Genomic DNA, 9,295 nt, shown 5'->3' with positions numbered 1-9,295 from the left:
ATGACTACTGGAAAAACCATAGCTTTGACTAGATGGACTTTTGTTGGCAAAGTAATGTCTCTGCTTTTTAGTATGCTGTCTAGGTTGACCATAGCTTTTCTTCCAAGGAGCAAGTGTCTTTTAATTTCATGGCTGCAGTCACCATCTGCAGTGATTTTGGAGCCCCCCAAAATAAAGTCTGTCATTGTTTCCATTGTTTCCCCATCTATTTGCCATGAAGTGATGGGACCGGAAGCCATGATCTTAGTTTTCTGAATGTTGAGTTTTAAGGCAACTTTTTCACTCTTCTCTTTCACTTTCATCAAGAGGCTCTTTAGTTCCTCTTTGCTTTCTGCCATAAGGGTGGTGTCATCTGCATATCTGAGGTTACTGATATTTTTCCCGGCAATCTTGATTCCAGCTTGTGCTTCTTCCAGCCCAGCATTTCTCATGATGTACTCTGCATATAAGTTAAATAAGCAGAGTGACAATAAACAGCCTTGACATACTCCTTTCCCGATTTGGAACCAGTCTGTTATTCCATGTCCAGTTCGAACTGTTGCTACTTGACCTGCATACAGATTTCTCAGGAGGCCCGTCAGGCAGTCTGGTATTCCCGTCTCTTGACAAATTTTCCGCAGTTTGTTGTGATCCACACAGTCAATGGCTTTGGCATAGTCAATAAAGCAGAAGTAGATGTTTTTCTGGAACTCTCTTGCTTTTTTGAGGATCCAACGGATATTGGCAATTTGATCTCTGGTTCCTCTGCCTTTTCTAAATCCAGCTTGAACATCTGGAAGTTCACAGTTCACATACTGTTGAAGCCTGGCTTGGAGAATTTTGAGCATTACTTTGCTAGTGTGTGAGATGAGTTCAATTGTGCATTCTTTGGTATTGCCTTTCTTTGGGATTGGAATGAAAAGTGACCTTTTCCAGTCCTGTGGCCACTGCTGAGTTTTCCAAATTACTGTGGGCAAGAATACCTTAGAAGAAATGGACTAGCCATCATAGTCAAAAAAAAGAGTCTGAAATGCAGTACTTGGATGCAATCTCAAAAATGGCAGAACGATCTCTGTTCATTTCCAAGGCAAACCATTCAATATCACAGTAATCTAAGTCTATGCCCTGGCCAGTAATGCTGAAGAAGCTGAAGTTGAACAGTTCTATGAAGACCTACAAGGCCTTCTAGAACTAACACCCCAAAAAGATGTCCTTTTCATTATAGGGGACTGGAATGCAAAAGTAGGAAGTCAAGAAATACCTGGAATAACAGGCAAATTTGGCTTTGGAGTACAGAATGAAGCAGGGCAAAGGCTAACAGAGTTTTGCCAAGAGAATGCACTGGTCATAGCAAACACCCTCTTCCAACAACGCAAGAAAAGGCTTTACACATGGACATCACCAGATGGTCAATACCGAAATCCGATTGATTGTACTCTTTGCAGTCAAAGATGGAGAAGCTCTATACAGTCAGCAAAAACAAAACTGGGAGCTGACTATGGCTCAGATCATGAACTCCTTATTGCCAGATTCAGACTTAAATTGAAACAAGTAGGGAAAACCAGTAGACCATTCAGGTATGACCTAAATCAAATCCCTTACAATTATACAGTGGAAGTGAGAAATTGATTCAAGGGATTAGATCTGATAGAGTGCCCGAAGAACTATGGATGGAGGTTCGTGACATTATACAGGAGGCTGTGATCAAAACCACGCCCAAGAAAAAGAAATGGAAAAAGGCAAAATGTTTGTCTGAGAAGGTCTTACAAATAGCTGAGGAAAGGAGAGAAGCGAAAGGTAAAGGATAAAATGAAAGATATACCTGTTTGAATGCAGAGTTCCAAAGAATAGCAAGGAAAAATAAGAAAGCCTTCCTCAGTGATCAATGCAAAGGAATAGAGGAAAACAATAGAATAGGAAAGACTAGAGATCTCTTCAAGAAAATTAGAGATACCAAGGGAACATTTCATGCAATGATGGGCACAATAAAGGACAGAAATGGTATGGACCTAACAGAAGCAAAAGATATTAAGAAGAGGTGGCAAGAATACACAGAAGAACTGTACACATAAGATCTTTACAACCCAGATAATCACAATGATGTGATCACTCACCCGGAGCCAGACATAAAGGTTGTGCATTTATGTAAACTCAAATATGGCCAGATATTTGTAAATTAAATAAAAATGCAGATGTCTAATTCATTTTTACTAATGTACAGTTCTGGGATCCTCAGTTTCTAAAACTTTGTTTCTTTAACAGTTTCCTTTTTAAATTTTTCATGAAATAAATGTTCTATTTCATGATTTTATGAGCATGTTAGAAATGGTTTCAGAACCAAAACTTCTAACATACATAGCTTCTCTTAAGATGTATGGACTTGTGAATATAATATTTAGCACATTACTTGGATAGCTGTTATATAGCCAATACATATAGTAAGCTGGAGTCAAACCAAGAGAAGGTACTTTGTTTTCTCTCACCCTCACACTATTGGTTATCCTTTTGAATTAATTTTTATATGAATCTTTACAATCTAGGACTCTCGTCTCTCAGTGCGATTGAGGTTGTTGGATCCATCTTGCTAACCAGCATGGCTGAACCCTTAGTATCAGTTGTCTAGAGTTGTATATTTACTTAATGACAATGAATGCTGGCTCCTACTTTGCCAATAAGGTTTAAAACTCTCCATGAAGATTCCAGCTGGAGAAATACTACCTTAAATGAGATTATGGACAATTCTAGAATCTCCCAAATCTTTCTGCTGTGTCAACCAGAAAAGGTCTTTAGAATGGTTAATCCTGAGAAAAAGGAAGCCATCCTAAAGGGACACATGTTTGCCTTTTTGATTTAAGGTCTCCCATCCAAGAATTTGATGATTCTAATTCCATTTATTAGGGTGGAAGTCAACTTTGAAGGACCAAGGCCATATTCATACAAGAGCAGTTCTAGTCATGTGGGATTTGGATGAAATTGCACTATCTATATATCAACATGGAGTCATGGCGACCATGATGTTTGATTTAACTCAAATGTTCCTCATATCTATCAGTCAGGCTCTTGCTGGAGGGGTTCCCTGGCTGCTCCATCATCAGGATATCTTATCTGCATGGCCCATGCCCTTTCTGCAAATGTTACCTTAGCAGAGTGTCTTCCCTTTACACCATAAGAGAATAGGACCCTCACTATCCCCCACCTACCAGGACTAGGTCCCTTACTCCACTGTTTTTCTCCTTAGCAAAGATAACATATGATATACTACAGTTCTGATAGATCTCTGCTGCTGCTAAGTCACCTCAGTCGTGTCGGACTCTGTGTGACCCCATAGACGGCAGCCCACCAGGCTCGCCTGTCCCTGGGATTCTCCAGGCAAGAACACTGGAGTGGGTTGCCATTTCCTTCTCCAATGCATGAAAGTGAAAAGTGAAAGGGAAGTCGCTCAGTCGTGTCCTACTCTTAGCTACCCCATGGACTGCAGCCTACCAGGCTCCTCTGTCCATGGGATTTTACAGGCAAGAGTACTGGAGTGGGGTGCCATTGCCTTCTCCGATAGATCTCTACTTCTTCAATAGACTGTAAACTCCATGGGAGGGGTGGGAGTAAGGGGGATGGGAGAAAAATTTGGATATTTTATTCCCTTCAAGAGAAGACCAAGAAAACGGTCAGACAGGAAACAGATGCTCAAAAATTACAGGAATTATTGGATGGATGAATAAAGGTACGCGGTTTATTAGGAATCCGCCAGTCTAGGAAAGGTCAGATGAGCTAGGGCCCAACTCCCAGACTCTCTCTTCCCCACGTTATTTATAATCTGGAAAGAAAGGAGGCCGTGTGCCTCCAAGGTGTGCTGCACACAGAGGATCCTATAATGAACAATGTATCTTTTCCTAGCAGCAATGTGTCATAAAGCTGTTCGGAGACTCAGGCAGGGAGCGGAAGGGTGAGAGCAGCCCCTTGTCCCGCTAACTAATGGGAAGACTCTCTGGGCCCGGCCTTGCGTGTCCAACCGCCCCAGGCGGTCCACGCTGCCCTCGGCGCGCTTTTGCAGCACTAGCAGCTCCGGAGGGAGTTTTAGTGTAACGATCTAAGAATGAGTTTCCCCTTCGCATTAGAGGGTACCCCTTCTCTTTTTCCTTTCTCTCTTTGGTTCGGGTTTTCAGAGCTGGAATTGAATCTTCGCCACCAATGTCCACCGTGTGACACAAGGTATGGAATTCTCGGCGTGTGTTTTGCCCGCTCTAAAATACAAAGTTAACATCCCGTGAGAGTCTTGCCAGAACCCGCATTCTGTGTGGAAGACAAGGAAGGGCAGGCCGACCCCAGCCCGAGGCCCAGGAGGGGAGCTGCTAGGACCCCCAGAGTGGAGAACGCAGCCGGCTGGAGGGCGCGGGAGACGACCCGGCGGGAGAGGCCACTTCCCAGGTTCCAGTCCGCCAGACCTGGGGAGGCGGGGAGCCCAGGACGAGGTGCGCACGTGGGTAAGGAGTCCAGATTGGTCGAAGACCTAGTGGCCTTTAACTCGAGTGCAGCGCCCGCTTCGTAACGGTCAGGTGGTATGATTTTTCCCCCTTGCGTGAATCCTAATAGATTCAGGCACTCCTCGGGCTCTCTGCCCCCGCAGGTGTTTGCCCTTCAATCCCAGAGTCTTCCCTCCACCTGTGCTTCGCCTTTATTCCTCCACCCCGTGCAGCCTCCGCCCCGTTCTCGCCGCACTGAAAACAAAACTGTCAGCTCTGCAGTCTCTGGGCTCCTCGCTGAAGTTCTGTTTCCCCCAGTAAGTAGCAAAGTTCTGAAAAGAATAGCGCGTATTTGCTCACTGCATCAGTCAACCTCTACCCCCATAGTATTGAGAGTTTATCACTCACACTCCTTCTCCCCCAGCAGAGACCTAAAGTTGCTCTCTTCACAGAAGTTTCCCTTGAACTCCCACTGGCCAAATTCAAGTACAGGTATTCATTTCTGTCTTTTTTAACATTTGACAAATATATTGCCTTTCACCTTTTTATTTTTTTCACTTAAGTAATGTAATCTGATTAAAGAAAGTTGTCACAAATTGTCCGAAGCCCAAAACACAACTGTGGTTGACACTTTGCTGTATTTGGTTTTTTTTGTTTAATGCAGGGGTTTCAGTTCTTTGGCTGTAATCTTTACACTCTTGCCATTTGCTTTTAACCATGCATGTGTTGCATATTGCTGAATGAAGAGATCATTTTAATAGCTGAAAAAGTGTTTCATTTTTTATGCATTCATTAATCATCTTTAAATTTTAATCAGTTGACAATTATTTATGTTATGCACAAAAAATTATTCTGTTTTGCCCAATACTTTCTTTTCTGTATTTGTAATTCTTCCCATTGGTTAATTTCCCAGAGAGAGGTTACTGATTGAAAAGTCATGCATGTTTTTGAAGTGCTGCATAGTTGTGTTAAACATGCAGCTTTCCAAGAGTGTAGCAAATAACATTTACACTAACAATGTTCCATCCCATTCTCATTGTCAATGTGGTGTTGTTTTTAAAGTTTATTTTTGCAATTTTAATAAGTGTGGAGTGGTATCACCTGGTTTGTGTTAGTTTGGTATCTGCTTAAGTTTGACCATTTTCTGAAATATTTATTATCCATTTTCCCCTCTATCTGGAGCGGTTATTTGCAATAATTTTATTTCAGTGCTTTTCTAATATATTTGTCTTATTTCTTTCTGGTCATATGAACTAAAATCGTTGTTTTAGAGGACACTATAACTCATATAGAAGACAGTATTCAAAATAAATGTGCATTTAGTGAGTGAAAACTGAATGATTACCCATGTAAACCATCACCAGATCAAGGAATAGAACATTACTGTTACTATACTACACTATATTAACTTATTACCATTACTATAGAGTGCCCAAGAGCCCAGGGGATCTTTCCTGATTACAAATTCCTCCCTCCCTGCAGAGGTAACAATAAACCAGTTTTTATGGTAGCTACTTCCTTACCACTAGCCCATTTTTTAAATATGGCTTTAACACTTATACATATATCTGTAAACAGTATACCAGTTTCATTTTTTTTTACTTTTTTAGTTTTGATATTTTTTATAAATTGAATTATATGGTATATAATCTTTGGGGGGTTGACTTCTTTCATGGGTTATGTTTGTGTGGTTCATCCTAATGGCATGTAGCTACAGGTCATATATTTTCTTTGCTGTCTAGGATTTTGATGTATGAATTTATTGCAGTTTGTTTATTGGTTCTACTTATAGGTTTACTCTGGATCTTTTCCAGTGCTTACGAATTGGCAAACAATGCTGATGTGGCTATTTTTGTATGTCTCTTGGCATATACTTGCACACACACATTTCTGCGAGGTATATTCTGAGGACTGTAATTGCTAAGCCATAGGGTATACATAAATTCAACTAAAAATAACCATTTTGTTTTAGAATAGTTTTAGATTTACGGAAAGAGTTCTCATGCACCCATCACCCTATTTTCCTTATTTTTAACATCTTGTATTACTGTAGTATGTTTGTAACAGCAAAGATATGAACTAAAACAATTAATTCCCACTTAGTTCAGCTTTCACAATATTTTTCCTGGTATTCTTTCTGCTCTTGAATCCTTTCCAAGACACCATATTGCCTTTAGGCATCTTGTCTCCTTAGTCTTCTCTGGTCTGTAACAGTTTCTCAGTCTTTCCTTGTTTTTTTTTCAGTTTTGTGGTTTTTATGGGGAGGGGCAGGGTGGGGGCTCCAGGATGTACAAGTTACTTAATTAGGTTCTTTGTAAGAAGTTCAGAACACTACTTAGCAAGGATAAATTCCATTTGTGAAAGCAAAGACAGAGTGGGGGTAGCCCTGGAGCTGAGGAACAGCTTTGATTTCTTTGCAGAATTTGTGAGTCCACACCCTTTCTGATGAGCCTTGTGCTGCTCTGTAGTCTTCTATTTCTCCCTCTGTGGGTCAGAGATCTCACCTTCCTGTTGCCTGGACTTACACAGCTGCTTCTTGAAGTAAGTATCAGTGAGATGTTCTGGGATTTTCACTCCACTGATATCAATTTTAGAGGAGGTGGTAATGACAGATTTCTGGTGTGTTCTGTGCAGAGAAACTTGATTGAGGGACAGAGGCCCAGTCACAAGTAGCAAGCTGCTACTCGGCTTGCTTCAGGAAACTGCCCCTCTTGCCTCTGTGGCGCCCAGTGAGGGTGATCTGTATGGCCCCTGGAGTGATGCTGGTGCCCTGCTTTCTCACAGGCTTACTGAAGGGTTTTCTGCCATGACTCAGCAGCTTTCCAGGCACATCTTCAGTACAATAATACCTAAGCATTTTGCGCAGTTTGACCACTCAGGTACCACCATTCTTGTCACCACCAACTGGTTTTGTGACAGTAGCAAGAACCTGCATCTTCTTTTTCTTTTCAACCTTGGATTTTGCCACTGAGTACTTCCTCTTGTACAAGGCCTTTCTGCAACACATAGCCGATTGGGAATATCTACCAATTCCTCTGATCTGGACAGGGTTTCAGCTGCAGTGGGGTTTCCCCTTCTTAACCTTCTTCACTTTTCAAATTTTCTCACCAGCATCAGCCTTCTTGGCTTTAGATTTTCTTACCCTTAGTATCTGGCTTCTCAGCCTTTTCACCCGCCATCTTGCAAGATAGAAAAGAGCTCAGTCTTTCCTTATTTCCTTATTTTTGATCTTGATAGTTTTGAGAAGTACTGGCCAGGTATTTTGTAGCATTTTATTTAAGTCTGTCTAATATTTTCCTCATGGTTAGACTGGATTACAGATTTAGGAGAAGAATATCACAGTGGTTATAAGCCTTTCTCATCAGTCACATCAGTGGTATATACTGTCAGTGGTGACTTATGGTTGATGATATTAACCTTCATCACCAGTGTTTGCCAGGTTTCTTCACGGTTCACACTCCTAGGTGGTAGTGGGTTGGGGTTAGATCTACCTCCTGGAGGAGGAAACTGCTACGTAAAGTATTTGAAATTCTTTTGTAAGATTTGTCTCTCCCCACCCCACCCTCATTAATTTATTTTTTCAGTCCTTTATCTATCAGTTTGGACTTATAGACACTTAGCCTTTAGGTTATAATCCAATACAATGTTATTTACTTTTGCCACTGGGAGCTCTTTTGGGTTTGTTCTTGTGTATTTCTGATGTTCCTAATCCTTTTCCTTTCCTTACTTTCTGTCATAACAAGAAGCTCTAGACTCAGCTCATATACTCCCAGCCTCAGCTCTAGAATCAACAGTTTCTCCAAGGAGCCCTCATTAATAGTTAATGCCAACAGCTCTAAAGTGGTTTTACTAATTTAAACTTCAGCCCTTTACTTGTCAAATTTCCTATAAATATTAGCTGTTTTCAGTTTACTTTTTGCATTTGAATTCCTATGGACAAGAAGTTTTATTTTCAACATATTTAACAATGTATCTCCTGATAGTTATCCTGATTCTTGATCATTTCCCTTAATTTTCCCAAGCTGCCAAGTTCCTGATCTCCTAAGGTGTAATGAATATGCTCTGCTTTATCCCAGTCTGCTTTGAAGTATTAACAATGTACTGATTTATGTATCTGAGATTTATTATGTGAGGATAAGAATTTTTGTCTGAATGGTTTACAAGTTGTCCTAATAATCTTCACTGAATGTTTCCCTTCACAGTTATATTTCTTGTCTTACATGCTGCCTTTTCCTGAGCTGTCTACTCTGTTTCTTTGATTTGTTACAGTAATGACATAGAGAAGGGCTGATGAGTTGTATATACAGCAGTGGAGGTTAAAGCTTTGAAATTGGTTTCAACTGGGGCAATATGCTCCCCTGGGGACATAGGGCAATGTCCAAAGACATATCGTCACAGCTGTGGGAGATTGAGGTTCTAATGGCATGTGGTGGGCAGAGTCCAGGAAGGCCACTGAACATCATACAGTGCACTTACAGTGTCCCCCAAATAAAGAATCATCTGGCAAAAGATGTTAATGGTGGTGAGGTTGAGAAACTGTTACAGGAGATTCAAGTGGCCCTATAAAGGAAGTCAGGCAGAAACACATGAAAAGGGTAGGAATATCCTGTTTCTTACATAGAATGCAACTTTTCCAAGACCTTGTCATCTCTACCCTCTTTGGAAAAGAATCCCTCCTTCCTTTATGTTCTGCCATTATATATTTAGAAGTCTTCCCTTTCCCCTAGCCCAGTGTTGAGCAAAAGTCAGGTATCAGAGCATAGTCATGCAGATTTCATTAAATCAGAATTTCCAGTCCCTGAAAAATAAAGTAAAATTAAAAGGCAAGTGGTTGATAGTAGAAAGAAAATGAGCTTTGT

The 9,295-nt window shown here is 41.0% G+C and overlaps 1 protein-coding gene and 1 pseudogene across 13 annotated transcripts in view; one reads left to right on the top strand and one right to left on the bottom strand.

Moving 5' to 3' along the window:
* Positions 1-4,602: 4,602 nt before the first annotated feature.
* Positions 4,603-9,295, top strand: part of NLRP14 (NLR family pyrin domain containing 14) — a 45,367-nt gene continuing 40,674 nt past the window's right edge. For 9 of the 13 annotated variants that reach the window (XM_086340313.1, XM_086340317.1, XM_086340315.1 and 6 more), the window contains exon 1: positions 4,617-4,753. The gene's annotated coding sequence lies outside the window, so the exon portion shown is untranslated. Of the gene's footprint in view, positions 4,754-4,860; positions 4,929-6,856; positions 6,978-9,295 lie in introns of those variants that run through there. The other 4 variants (XM_086340312.1, XM_086340308.1, XM_086340309.1 and 1 more) reach the window with 4 other exon arrangements.
* Positions 6,760-7,721, bottom strand: LOC147357835 (large ribosomal subunit protein eL6 pseudogene; annotated as a pseudogene).

Source organism: Bos grunniens, chromosome 15 (assembly GCF_055505025.1).
Source record: "Bos grunniens cultivar Pamir isolate PY7600 chromosome 15, Bosgru_T2T1.0, whole genome shotgun sequence".
Lineage (NCBI taxonomy): Eukaryota > Metazoa > Chordata > Mammalia > Artiodactyla > Bovidae > Bos > Bos grunniens.
This window is presented reverse-complemented; position numbering and strand designations above follow the sequence as displayed.